Raw genomic sequence first — 13544 nt, forward strand, 5'->3', positions numbered from 1 at the left:
TCCCCCAACTTAGGTTCAGACCCAAATCAGGTTGGCTTGGACAAGGGTTCAATCTCCAATGTTTAGAAACTTCTCAATCGCTACTACTTCTCTGAACATCTTTAGGAAGATCTCTTATTTTGAAAGAACTATGAGAGACGGCCTCGCTGATAGAATCATCACCATATTTATGATAGATTCATTCTTCGATAGGTCTTTTCTAAGCGTGGCCGATGTGTTTCCTCATCATTGGACACGTTTATCGTGGCTAAGTGGCATGCAACTATTCACCCTTTCAAAGGCGTCATAAGGTTTGTATCATCACATTAATAGCGGAATGCATAACATTGAAGGGAAATCAATTGAAGATTGTTAGTGCACTCATTTTTGCACCTTGGTTTGTTAATCACGTGAACCATTGTGTCATGTAGTTGGTTGAGCCTTTGAAAAGTGAAGACCAAAGACAGGAGCAGAGCAGAAGCATCAAGGAGCACATATAGGTAAAAGACATGCCTTAGTGACCCTAACCCCTGACTAAAACAACCCTATAACCTCTAGATGATCTTATCCCAATTAGGAATATTAATTTGATCATCCCTTAGCCTTAGGAGACCAAGAAAAATATGGTAAATAAGGCTAAAAGAGGTGCAAATCTATTGTGTATAGCCCAAAACAGTAGATTCCAGTCCATGTTCAATGGCATCGAGCTACCATCAAACAGCCTTCGATGGCATCAAAGGCCTGGCCAACGTCATCAATTGAGAGTCGGGAATGTCCAACAAACAAACTGGATTTATGGCTAGAATTCTCAATAGCATTGAGGTCCCTTCGATGGAATCGAAAACTTAAGCTTTGATGGCATCGATTGAGATCCTGAAATGTCCAACAAGGTTTGAAATTTTTTCCCTGACTCTCTCGATGGCATCAAACAACGATTTTCTATGCAATCGAAATGGGTTTAGAATTGTCCAGCATGCAAACATGATTTTTGGCTAAAAATCTCGATGGCATCAGGGAGCCCTTCGATGGCATCAAAGGAATCATCGATGGCATCGAAGACACTTCGATGACATCGACAAGACCGAAATCTGCCCGTTATTTTACCGTTGGAGCTCGAACTGTTTATAAAGGGGATCTAGTCCTTAGGCTTTTTTATGGGTTTTTGGAGCAATAGAAGGTAGGGTGATTCCATATGTAAATCTGTTCATAACCCCAAGTGTAGGGTCGCGATGTAGTAATAACTCAGTAAGACCGAGGTCGAATCTACATGGATTAAACTTGTAAGTATTCTAAAAATAACTAAAACTAGAACTAGAAAAAGATTAAACCTAAATATGAAATAGAAGAGAGTAATTGTGAATAATGTTGATTAAAACTATCAATTGAAGGTAGGAACTACGGTGCCAAGGATCCACTTGTAGCTATCAAGATGCTACCTTGCTTGATTCAAAAAACACAATTGGAATTGGAGTCCTATCCTATCCAATTGGAAGATAAAGCAATTTAAATTAAATTTGAACTTTTCATTGACCTAATTCTTAATGGAGGAGAATTGCAATGATTGGAAGGGATTCCATCACCCTACCATGCCCAGGAGACCATGGTGAACAACAGGATTTACCAATCTCACAATCTCAAAGCAGGAAAAGAAAATATTCAAAGCTATCGCAATATCTATTATAATTTAAGTCACAATAAATCATAGAAAACTAAAAATATTTTTTTAATATCAAATTAAAAATCAATGAGGTTCAACATAAACAAGAATTAAAATAAAATAAATATTCCAAGACGCTACAACCTTCACCTCTTAGCCCTAGCTAAGAGATTAGCTAGTTATAGCTAACTCAAAAACATAAGAAAAATAGGAGACGATGGTGAACAACAAGATTTACCAATCTCACAATCTCAAAATAGGAAAAGAAGATATCCAAAGCTATCACAACATCTATTGTAATTTAAGTCACAATAAATCATACAAAACTGAAAATATTCCTTTAATATCAAACTGAAAATCAATGAGGTTCAACATAAACAAGAATGAAAGCAAAATAAACATTCCAACACGCTACAACCTTCACCTCTTAACCATAGCTAAGAGATTAGTTAGTTATAGCTAAATAAAAAAACATAAGAAAAACAGAAAGATCTACTAGAACCCATGAAGAAATCAAAGTAGAAGAACGTTGTCAGCGCTTCACCTAAACCTCATTTCCCTTTTCAAACCCTAGAAGATGCTTTGGAGCATCCTAGGAACTCTTATTTATAGTTGGAGAACTCCAACTTTTGCACCGAGTTGGAAAATTTCAGAAATAGCCTCAAATTTACGCAGTCCACGTAAAATCTACATAACCTTTAACTAGCCGAGCGCGAACTTGGGCTAGCTCGAGCAAAACTTCAGCTAGCTGAATTTTGTGCAAATTTAAAAGACAATATTGCTAGAATTTCACCCGAATTTCAAGCTTGGGCTAGCCGAACCAAAACTCGGGCTAGCCGAACTAAAACTTGGGCTAGTTGAATTTTATGTGAATTTTTAGGATTCCTTTTCTTCACTTTAAATTTTTGATTCTCTTCATTCCTCACTTGGTTTTCTTGGGTCTTTGACATGTGAATTCTTCAATCTTGGTCTCCTAAGATCCATCCCTTGCCTTAGTGATTCTTGAGCATCAAATCCATGATTTTAACATTCTTTTCAATCCAAGTTCTCAGATTCACCTCGCAATATAAACATGTATAAAATATACCTATTAAGCATTATCATGTTCATAAAACCAAGATATAAATAGGGAAAAATATGCAATATTTGACACTTAACACACCCCCCTGCCAGCATTTTGCTAGTCCCGAGCAAAACATGCGTGACATAATCTTCAATTCTCAATGTTCAAAGCTCTTCCAGAAAACAATTTTTTGTGTAAACAAATATGAATGAGTATAATCCAAAGAAGCGAGAGTGAAAATTTGAAAACCTAGAGTCGAATCAAACAAGCAATCAATCAATTAGGTTCTTCATCAATTAATTAAGAGCATAAGTTCATATATTAAGTTTTTCCAACGTGCTTAATGAATTTCAACTTACTTTCCATAAAAGTACTATTATTTCATAATGTTAGTTATGCTCATCAACTCAGGATTACTTGAATAATCAAGTGCTGATTCCGAACTTATCCCCTTTTCCTTCTTTTTTCAGTTTTTGATTTTATATCGATGGTCTGTTTTTATTAATTCTTCTCAAACTTTACATTCTTTTTCATTCTTTTTCAGTCTTTTCACCATACATGACCTTTTTGTCGATCTCAATATTTTTTAATTAGTTCTTTTCATCTTTTAAGGTGGATAAAATTCTCCAGACTTAATTCTCAACATCTATCAATGATAAACATAATAACAATCAGGAATTCTAGCATAATTCACAAAAAGCAATTTGAATGTGGCATGTGACTTAGATCAACATGATATTCAAACTTCCTCTTAGTCGATTAGATGAGAGAGCTTAAGTGATATGCTACTCAGTTGATCAAATTCCAACGATTCAAAGTTCAATCTCTATCTTATCATCATACCCAAAGCATTCTTAAGTGCACAAACTATCGCTTCCCAAATAGGTTTTTAATATGAAAAATTGAATTTTTTCAAAAAAATTTGCTCAAAGACTAAGAAAATACTGATTAGTTTACCTAATCTTACCTAATTCACACACCCCAACCTAAAATCTACATTGTTCTCAATGTAAAAGATATAAGCATACAATGCGCATGAGACAATGAAAAGAAATGGGAAGTGATGGGAAGATAATACCTAAAGAAGTAGAATTAAAGCTTTTCCAAAGTTTTTGACATGTAAATGAGTTAGTAAAAAGACTAAACACAAATTAAAACAACTATCCTAATCATAGGAAAGCAAGAAATCTAATCCTAATCTAATGATTATCCAAAGGCAACGGTTCTTCCTCCAGCGAGTATCTTAATAGATTTCTCAACAAAGTTTTCAAAAAGATCATCTAAAAACCTACTTTGGAGTAAGTTTGGATGTTTTGGACCGTCATCGGCTAGAGAAATCTAAGCACCTCATTAAAAAATTTATTCTTTACTTCTTGGGGTGTCCAAAGAGTGTATGTTTTACCTGCAGCAGAAAAATATTCAATGTTAGTGGGCAGCGGTGAATAAGAGGCCATAAATAATTGAATTATAGAAAATTTTATCATCGTGGTCTCTTTAAAATTCAAAGTTTTAGACTTCAATTCAGAAAGTGTCTCCTCCACCTGTAATGGTAAGAATTCAGTGTTAGTGGAAGGAGTGTTATCAACTTCTCAGCCAATATTAGGCATCGGGACACAATCCGACAAGGCATCCACTTTGTCTTGTATCATTGGATCATTTGAATCCACAAAGTGTGCCAAGCAGACTTCCAGTGATTCAGGAGTTTCAATTGAAAGAGGCTCTTCTTCTTCAAATGTTTCAATCAAGTTCACCTCATGAATCATGTCTTCATCCTTTTGTGGTTTGTGCAAGTTAAACGCATTTAATATTGCGGTCATATTCCTAAAAGATATCTTCATAATTTCATTCCGGCAATTAATTTGGCATTAGCAGTGGCTAGGAATGGTCAGCCTAATATGACAGGAATTTGAGTGCCCATATTTGTAACCGGGTATGTGTCTAAGAGGATGAAATCTACCGGGTAATAGAATCTATCAACTTGGATCAATACATCTTCTACCATACCTCTTGGTATTCTAATCGAGCGGTTGGCCAATTGTAATGTTGTTTTGGTGGGTTTCAAATCACCAAGGCCCAATTGCTCGTATACTAAGTATGGTATTAGATTAACACTAGCCCCAAGGTCCAAAAGTGATTTATCAACCTGGAAGTTTCCTATTACACATGAGATCGTAGGGCTTCCAGGATCCTTGTATTTTGAGCGAGTGTTTTGATTTATAATGGCACTCACTTGTTTGGTAAAAAAGGCTTTCTTATGTACGTTCAACTTCTACTTTACCGTACATAGATCTTTTAGGAATTTTGCATAAGATGGAAACTGTTTAATTGCATCCAACAAGGGGATGTTGATCTTGACTTGTTAGAAAACCTCTAAAATTTCCTGATTCTCATTCAGCCTTTTTGATGTGATGAGACGTTGGGGAAATGGGGCCACGGGTTTGTATCCCTACGATGGTTCTTTGTCATATGGAGCATTGCTAGATTCACCACCATCCTTTGAATTTTTAGACTCCTTGGGTTTCTCAACCTTCCTTGTAATCTCCTTGTCTATTTCATTTTCACTTCTCAGGGTGGTGATGGCTTTAACATGTTCCCATGTTGAATTGAAGAGTTGAGATCACTTATTTCAAATTATCCTTTTAGGTTAGGTTGAGGCTAGGCCGGAGAGGTCCCAGTCTCCCTAACATTCAGTTGTGTCTCAAGTCTTGCAACCAAAGTTCTAACTTCATTCATAGCCTGCAATTGCTCCTACTTAAATGCATCTAATGTATCCTCAAGAATTCTCCTAGGTGGAGGTCCACTAGATGACCCTTGTGGATAATTGGTTACATTTGCAGTTGGTTCATTTCTCTAATTAATGTCCCGCCAATCAGAAGTGTGCGTGTAAGAATTTGGTTCACTAAGTAGCCATTGATAAGCATTTGTAGTATCTGCTTGAATGCGAAATACCTCTTGAAAAGTTGGGATTGTAAGAAAATCTTTGGTTGGGTGCACATTACTATCACAAATTTCACATACGGTTTCGACGACTGCTTTGGGTTGAGTTGATTCCTTCCTAGATTTCAAGTTCTCCATTTTTCGTGTGAGAGTTGTCAACCGTACATTAAAATCATCCTCCTCCTTGAATACACGTATTCCTAACTCTCTTGGCACTCCCTTGGGATTAGTAGCGTGGTTTGATGTGTCCCATGATTGGGAGTTTTCAGCTAACATGTCAAAGTAATCCCAGGCATCTTCTGGTTTCTTATCCATGAACTTGTCATTACACATTATCTGTATGAATTGGCACATGTTCGGACTAAGTCCGTCATAAAAAAGATCAATTGTTCGCCAAGTTTTGTAACCATGATATGGGCAAGCGAGAAGTAAGTCTTTGAACCGTTCCCAACATTCAAAGAATGTCTCATTATTTTTCTGGGAAAAGTTCATTATTTCCCATCTAAGAGCGTTGGTTTTATGAGCCGGAAGAACTTTTTAAGGAACTCCTGACTCATCTTTGTCCATGTGCCAATGGATCTAGGCGTTAGTGAATGAAACCATGATTTGGCCTTTTGCTTTTAAAGAGAATGAAAATAATTTAAGGCTAATTGTATCAGAAGGAACATCATTAAAATGTATGGTTGTAACAATCTCTTCAAATTCTTTAATATGCATATATGGATTTTCTGAATCAAGTCCATGGAACTTAGGAAGTAATTGGATCATCTCAGGTTTGAAGTCCATATTTCCTATATTAATTGAGAGAATTATGCAGGAAGGTGTACTTGTTCTTACCAGTTGTAAATAATCTCGTAAAGTTCGAACCGGTGGAACCTAATGCACTTCATACTCATCACGCACTATCTTAATAGCTAGTGTGTGATGCACAAGATCTTCATCAACATAATATTCTTGAGCCATGCTCGCAGATGATATTTCAGGAATATTTGGGGGTTTTCTAACTCGTCAATGGATTGTGAGTCCTTCAACTAAACCTCTTTCACTCAAAAGTCTCTGAGTGTTGTCACGAACCCACTTTGGCATGAAATACTCACAACCTTCAATTTCTAAACAAATAAAACCTAAAAAAGAGAAAACTACTGAAAATAAGAAATCTATAAAGAAAGAGAGTTGGAGAGAGGTTACCCTATTAGAGTTGTTATGTTATGATCCTACAAAACATAAAACAATGTTATTTCCTAAAAACAATTCAGAAAATCCTAACCTAAAAGAAAAAATTAACCCTATTCCTAAACTAATTCTAATGCTAATTAATCCTAAAAAATGTAGTCGTAGTCCTCGGCAATGGCGCTAAAAACTTGTTCACAGCCCCAAATGTGGGGTCGCGATGTAGTAATAACTCGGTGAGACCGAGGTCGAATCCACAGGGACTAAACTTGTATATATTCTGAAAATAACTAGAACCAGAACTAGAAAAAAATCTAAACCTAAATATGGAATAAAAGAGAGTAATTGTGAATAATGTTGATTAAAACTATCAATCGAAAGGTGGGAACTAGGGTGCCAAGGATCCACTTGTAGCTACCAAGATGCTACCTTACTTAATTCAATAAACACAATTGGAATTGAAGTCATATCCTATCCAATTAGAAGATAAAGCAATTTAAATCAAATATGAACTTTTCATTGACCTAATTCTCTATGGAGGAGAATTGTAATGACTGGAAGGGATTTCATCACCCTACCATGCCCATGAGACAATGGCGAACAACAGGATTTAGCAATCTCACAATCTCAAAACAGGAAAAGAAGATATCCAAAGCTATCACAACGTCTTTTGTAATTTGAGTCACAATAAATCACAGAAAACTGAAAATATTCCATTAATATTATATTAGAAATCAATGAGGTTCAACATAAATAAGAATGATAGCAAAATAAACATCCCAACACGCTACAACCTTCACTTCTTAGGCCTAGCTAAAAGATTAGCTAGTCATATCTAACTCAAAAATATAAGAAAATAGAAAGATCTACTAGAACCCATGAAGAAATCTGTAACACCCCGGTTCCCGGAACCCAAGTACGCAACTCATTTTTCAAAAACCCGAGAGTTAAACTATAATGGTGGCTCAAATATCACGTGTGTGTGTGTGTGTGTATATATATATATATATATATCATTACCAGAGTTATTAATCTAGCGGAATATTAGCAAATCAAGTATAAGAGGGAGTCCAAATATACAAAGCTAATTATTCTTGTGGTTACCTGAAAACTTATACAAACTAATGTTTCATAATTAAAGATTGAACAACAAAATAATAAAAGTAGTCGAGAAATTAGAGCTGCATAGCCATCGATCTCTCCATGCGACACACCAGAGTCAACTCACACATCATCCACATGTCTTGCACACTGAATATGGTTTGATAGCGTCAATGGCTATCCCAATGAGGTATAACCCTAAGATTTATCATATCATCAAGATAATTAAGCATAGTTATCAGGAACAGTGTATAACAAATATTCCACAATGATTATCATAGAAATTAGATAAGGTTCATCAGATACGCATTCATCAGATAAATTTCACAAAGATAATCTTGTCTAAATGTATGAATGCATGTATATGTTCACAGACCTAAGGATGCACATTCAGCTAGCAAAAAGGTCACCCAAGGAGAACTAGTCACCTGGAAAGTACTCAAAGATACGCTTTAAGGAGAACTAGCCACCCGGAAAAGACCATGTAAAGAGGACACCCAAGGTGGCCTAGCTTCCTGGAAGAGTACTCTATGTACATCCAAGGAAAACTAGACACCCGAAAAAGTCCATGCGAAAAGGACGGCCCATGGTAGTCGAATGCACGTAATGAAAACTTAGGATCACTAGGTAAAAAGCTCTACGGTACAGCTCGTAGTGACCAAAGAAAACTCCACATCTTGTATTGACCACCCGGTAAAGTCCATATGCGATGAAGAAGCATGATTAGCCCAACCATTACTATTCCAATTTCAAACAACTATTTTATGGAAGCTCAAAGGTCACTATGGGGGGTTTGTCACCCAACATAGGCCAACAGCTTAGGCATAGTGTCTCATTCCACCATCCCTGGCTCATGAGACTGACAAATAAAATGTTTAAAGGTAATCAACTCAACTAGTGGCCAATTATAGTTCTACAAGTGGAACTTACCATCGCAAGATCGTACGAAAATGGTCCGTCAAAGCCACATAGGCAAATTTTCTATCAAAACCAGTAGGGCAAATAGTCTGTCCCAAGGACGGGACAAAAATTAGATTATTCTCAAAAAGCTTTATAGGCACAAATGACCCACAAGATGGTAATTGAACAACAGATGTTCTATTTAATTTTATCAGGATAACTGACCACTAGTTTGAGGGCCTCCCAAAACACCATATGGTAATCGAAAGTGGTAAAATAAGCCACGTACAATCTGAGTAGCACTTGTACATTTAAAATGTTCATCTTAACCTAAACAGAGGTAATTGAGATCCATAGTATATTCATATAATTGAATTAAAGTCCCGTCATCAATCATTTGTAAATAATTACACATGTAGAGACTAACATTTATCATCATTTCCTCTTAATACTACATTAAGCAATCAATAAATATAAATAAACAATGTTAATTATCATGATATAGTAAAGCTTGAAGGGTGATCCTCACCTTAAGATGTGGATTCATTCCTTACTTGATTAGAGATCACTAAGGATCACTAAATGCCCATTCTAGCCTAAAATATCATACACGAATGGTTAAGATTTAATGGATTCGAATGTACTCCAACGGTTATGGATTAAAATATGAAAAATTCAGAAATCCACTTCTCACATTTAAACCAGCCATTTAACATATATTTGTTTATAAAAAGCTTAATTGAATGGTTCTAGAGGTCCTTTACCTTACTAATTAGAGATGACCCAAAAGTGCTCTCAAACTAGGTTCCAGGCTAGGCTTGCATTGAGAATTTGGACATCCTATATTCAATTCAAAGAGGGCTTAATAATTCCATTTAAACTATAATTGATGTTCAATTTGGGGATATACGGTTAACTCACCTTCATAGGACTACCAACTTTGTTGATTGAAAGAGATGGATTCCAATATGAGGATAAATGATTTTTCCTACAATTGAAATATTAAAAACTAATAATAACTCTAATCTGGCCCTTAATTTAACTCAGAAAAGTATGAAAGCAAGGAGTTACCTCACTGAGTTGACAACTCAGTCCACTTGTGCTTCGACTCGAAACAATCTTATTCCTTTCTCTTGATCCACCTTTCTTCTCCTTCTTTCCTTATCTCTCTTCCTTCTTCTTCATCCTTTCATTCTTTGCCAACTGATATGCCAGCCACCCTAGGCTCGGCCTGAACTAGGTCAAACACATCCTGAATACCCCTAACTCAGCTCGACTCGAAACTATGACTCACTAGCAACTCGGCAGCAACACTCTCCCCTCTGATCTTCTCCTTTTCTCTTTTCTCTATTTCTTTCTCTAGAGGATTTGCCCATCGACCTGAACTCAAGCCTAAAGTTGAGTATCGGCAGCCCAAATGACTCGCTGAGTCGCTGAACTCATGGCTACAAATTGACTTAGTAATGAGTCGAGCTCTAAAACTCGGCTTCTTCTCTCATTCTCTCTTCATTCCCTCTCTTCCTCTCTCAAACCCATCTTTCTTCCTTATTTTCTTCTTCTTCTTCTTCTTCTTGTTCTTCTGCTTCTGGACGACAGTGGAGACGCGGCTTGGACAGATGGACTCGGCAGCAATGGTGCAGCTGGTGGGCGACCCGGCTCTCTCCCTCACTTCTTCTTCTTTTTCCTCTTTCTTTCCTACTTTCTTTTCTCTTTTTCTTTCTTTCCTTCTCCTTCTGTTTCTCTGCTGCGGAAGTTCAGCAACTGGACTTGACTCCACCCTACCCGAGCGAGTCAGCGACTCAACTCAAATCGAGCTGGTGCAATGAACCAGCGCAGTCTCTTTCTCTTTCGAGTTTTCTTCTCCTTTCTCCTTTCTTTCTCTATCTATCCTTCTTGCTCCCAGCTAGAGAACGCCCAACTAGACAGAGCAAAGCTCTCCCTACCAACTCATTGAGTCAGCTGGTGCAGCCAAAAACGATGCTCTCATTCTCTCTTTCTCACTTCCTTTCTATTTTCGGAAGGGCTACCCTAAAAGGCAGCCTTTAATAGACTCTACTAATCTCATTCAAGATAGTTTGAATGTAACTAACCGAGGATTAGTTATCGAGATGCGCAAAACCAGTGCACCAAGCTTGATTTTTATTAGTGCTCTCCTTAGCTGATCACGTTCGGATTTGAATGTGTTGACCCGATCAGTTTACATTTATGTGTTTCTGTTGATATGGCCCACATGGTGGATGTTATCAATCGATGATTGAGGCCCAACATAATCTAGTGATATTTCTCACCAAACCAAGAAGATGATGAGATCATTAATGGTGGAATCAATATAGTGGTTTATCCCTCTACTTTCTTAGTGCTGGAGGGTCCAGATGAGACCGCTAGGGCTTGTGGGACCCACCATCTAGACTGTCATCTACCATTTCTCAGTGGGTTCCGAATGTTTCGGTTGCAGTCCAAAAACTCGCGCAACAGTGACATTTCGCAAGAAGAACGCATGCGTGCTGTGACCGGGGCTTCTTATTGCCCTAACATCGATGGTCGTGATGTCCTCAAAGTTTTCTAGAAGGGATCCAGCGGCTGGGATCATACCAATAACAAAACAGTAGGATTCCTTCCACTTCTCTAAAGCTATGAAAACCCTAGTGCGGCTCGATTAAAGGGCTGAGATTTCTCCACTTTGATGGCTAAGATAAACAGAGAGGCGTTGCTTTCGGATTACCAGCTAAGCAAAATGTGGAGTTTCCCCTTTCAGAAACAGTTACACATGGGTCCGTTTTGTGCTAGTGTTTGCAAGCACGCACATGTGCTTGAGTGTGTGATGCTGATGAGGTTTTGGGCAGTTTTACCTGCTGAGCATGATGGATGGTTCCAATCGTTGATCGGGATTCAATCGATGGGCCCGATTTCAAATCTCTCGTAGGCGGGAAAACAAAGGAGAGAAACTCTCTTTTTTCTTATTTTTATCGAGTCAAAGTTCATTTGACCGATTCTCCGGTTTGGTATACTGCAGGTGCACCATCTCTGGCGCACACACAATTTTGTGTGGGGTCCACTATGATGTATTTTGTAGATCCAGACCATTTATTCACTTTTTGAGGCCCTAATCAACGTCTTTGACCAAAGGTTAGACATATTGAAAGCTCAAGGTGGGACACAACTCTTAATCCTAGTGTGTTTAATGACAATTTCTTACAATCTAGTGGTTGGGTTATCATCTAGAGTCAGACAAACGATTCAACTTATTTAAGTGAGTGATCATCGTGGGCCATGCTGCTTTATTTATTTATTGCTTTAAGTCACTTATCTCCTTCGATCTGAGGGTCATATTGACAATGAAGCTGAAGATCAACTATCTTAAGGGCCCTATGACTTGTTTAGATAAAATTCGATAGCAGATTCGGTGATCGGATGGCTCAATGGGGCTAACCAAGGGGTGAGTTTGTTAGATTGAGGGTTGTGAGTCTGATGGACAATGAATCCAATGATCCAGGTCTCAAATTTGATTATGGATGGTTAGATTTATTTATCATAGGAAATTAAAATCTAACGTTAGGTTTTGTTAATGATTGATGGTCCATCTTGAAATTCAATGGGTGGATGACTCGATATATGGATGAGAATTACTTTCCACGGTCAGATTTAGACTAGAGTGAAGGTAAATGTTCAATTAAGTTAGGTTTGTATTTATACCAAGTTAGGTTACATAGTAACACCCGAGTACTGAAAAGTACAGGGTGTTACAATCTAACCCTCTTAAAGGGAATTTCGTCATCAAAATTCAGTGCTTCTAATATGATTAGGGACAATGACAACATAATTTATGGTAATTATAAGCATTCATTATTTTCTTATAAAGGTTGTTTGTGTGTACAAACACATATCACTATCTATCAAAACTAGGGTCATTACAATCTACCCCCCTTAAAGAAGAATCTCGCTGTCGAGATTCGATAGCGCACATCCCAATTATTACAGTACAAGTGGTAGGGTTATCCTAAAGGTACAATACGATTTTCTATTTTAGGTGTTCGAGCTAACACGAATGGATGTTTGTAGTGAGTTTGAACCTGATACATCAATCCTCTGCTTGCGCAAAACAGTGGAATCGCCAGTATCTTCTTCCAATCCTGGTAAATCTCGATCTTCTGCTTGATCAAGGCATTGAGATCGTTGAGGTTTGCTATGATTAAAATTTGGATCAAACCGCATATGTTTTGCTTAAATGCATTTCGGTCAGTTCATGATCTCGATTAATTCGGACTCCTGGGGGATATCATGAAATCTTCTTCTTCTCTCTCTCTCTCTCTTTTTTTTTAAAAAAAAATTTTATGGCGAGAGTCCCCGAAATCTATGTGAACAGATCCAAATGACCGTCATATTTTCAGTGTGCAATCTTATTACTTAGGGTACTACTTGCAAGTTTTAAGATCAGAATTTCTAAATAAAATTTAAATTTAAAGATTGCCAGATTCCCCTAAGATTTCAAATCTAATCCCGATATGCTCGGCTTAGGGTTGAAAATTTACCCAAAATTCTATAACATCACTTTTAGTTAATCATAAGTGCTGAAATTTGGGAGAATCATTGTCTCTAACTAATGAGATGTTTTAGGGAATTCAAATTATAATTGCTAACAAGATTTCTTAAGTTTAGTAGTTACTTATGTTTGACTTAATGTATAATATGATGGTAAGGAACTTCTGTAATGCCTAAGTTCATTTCACTTACTGAGTG

The 13544-nt window shown here is 37.2% G+C and overlaps 1 non-coding gene across 1 annotated transcript; it reads left to right on the forward strand.

The window, feature by feature from the left end:
* Positions 1-6039: 6039 nt before the first annotated feature.
* On the forward strand, positions 6040-6146 carry LOC131217845 (small nucleolar RNA R71). Its single transcript, XR_009157433.1, has one exon. It is a non-coding gene; the product is annotated as a small nucleolar RNA R71 (small nucleolar RNA).
* The last annotated feature ends 7398 nt before the right edge of the window (positions 6147-13544 follow it).

The sequence above is a fragment of the Magnolia sinica genome, chromosome 10 (genome assembly GCF_029962835.1).
Source record: "Magnolia sinica isolate HGM2019 chromosome 10, MsV1, whole genome shotgun sequence".
Taxonomy (NCBI): Eukaryota; Viridiplantae; Streptophyta; class Magnoliopsida; order Magnoliales; family Magnoliaceae; genus Magnolia; species Magnolia sinica.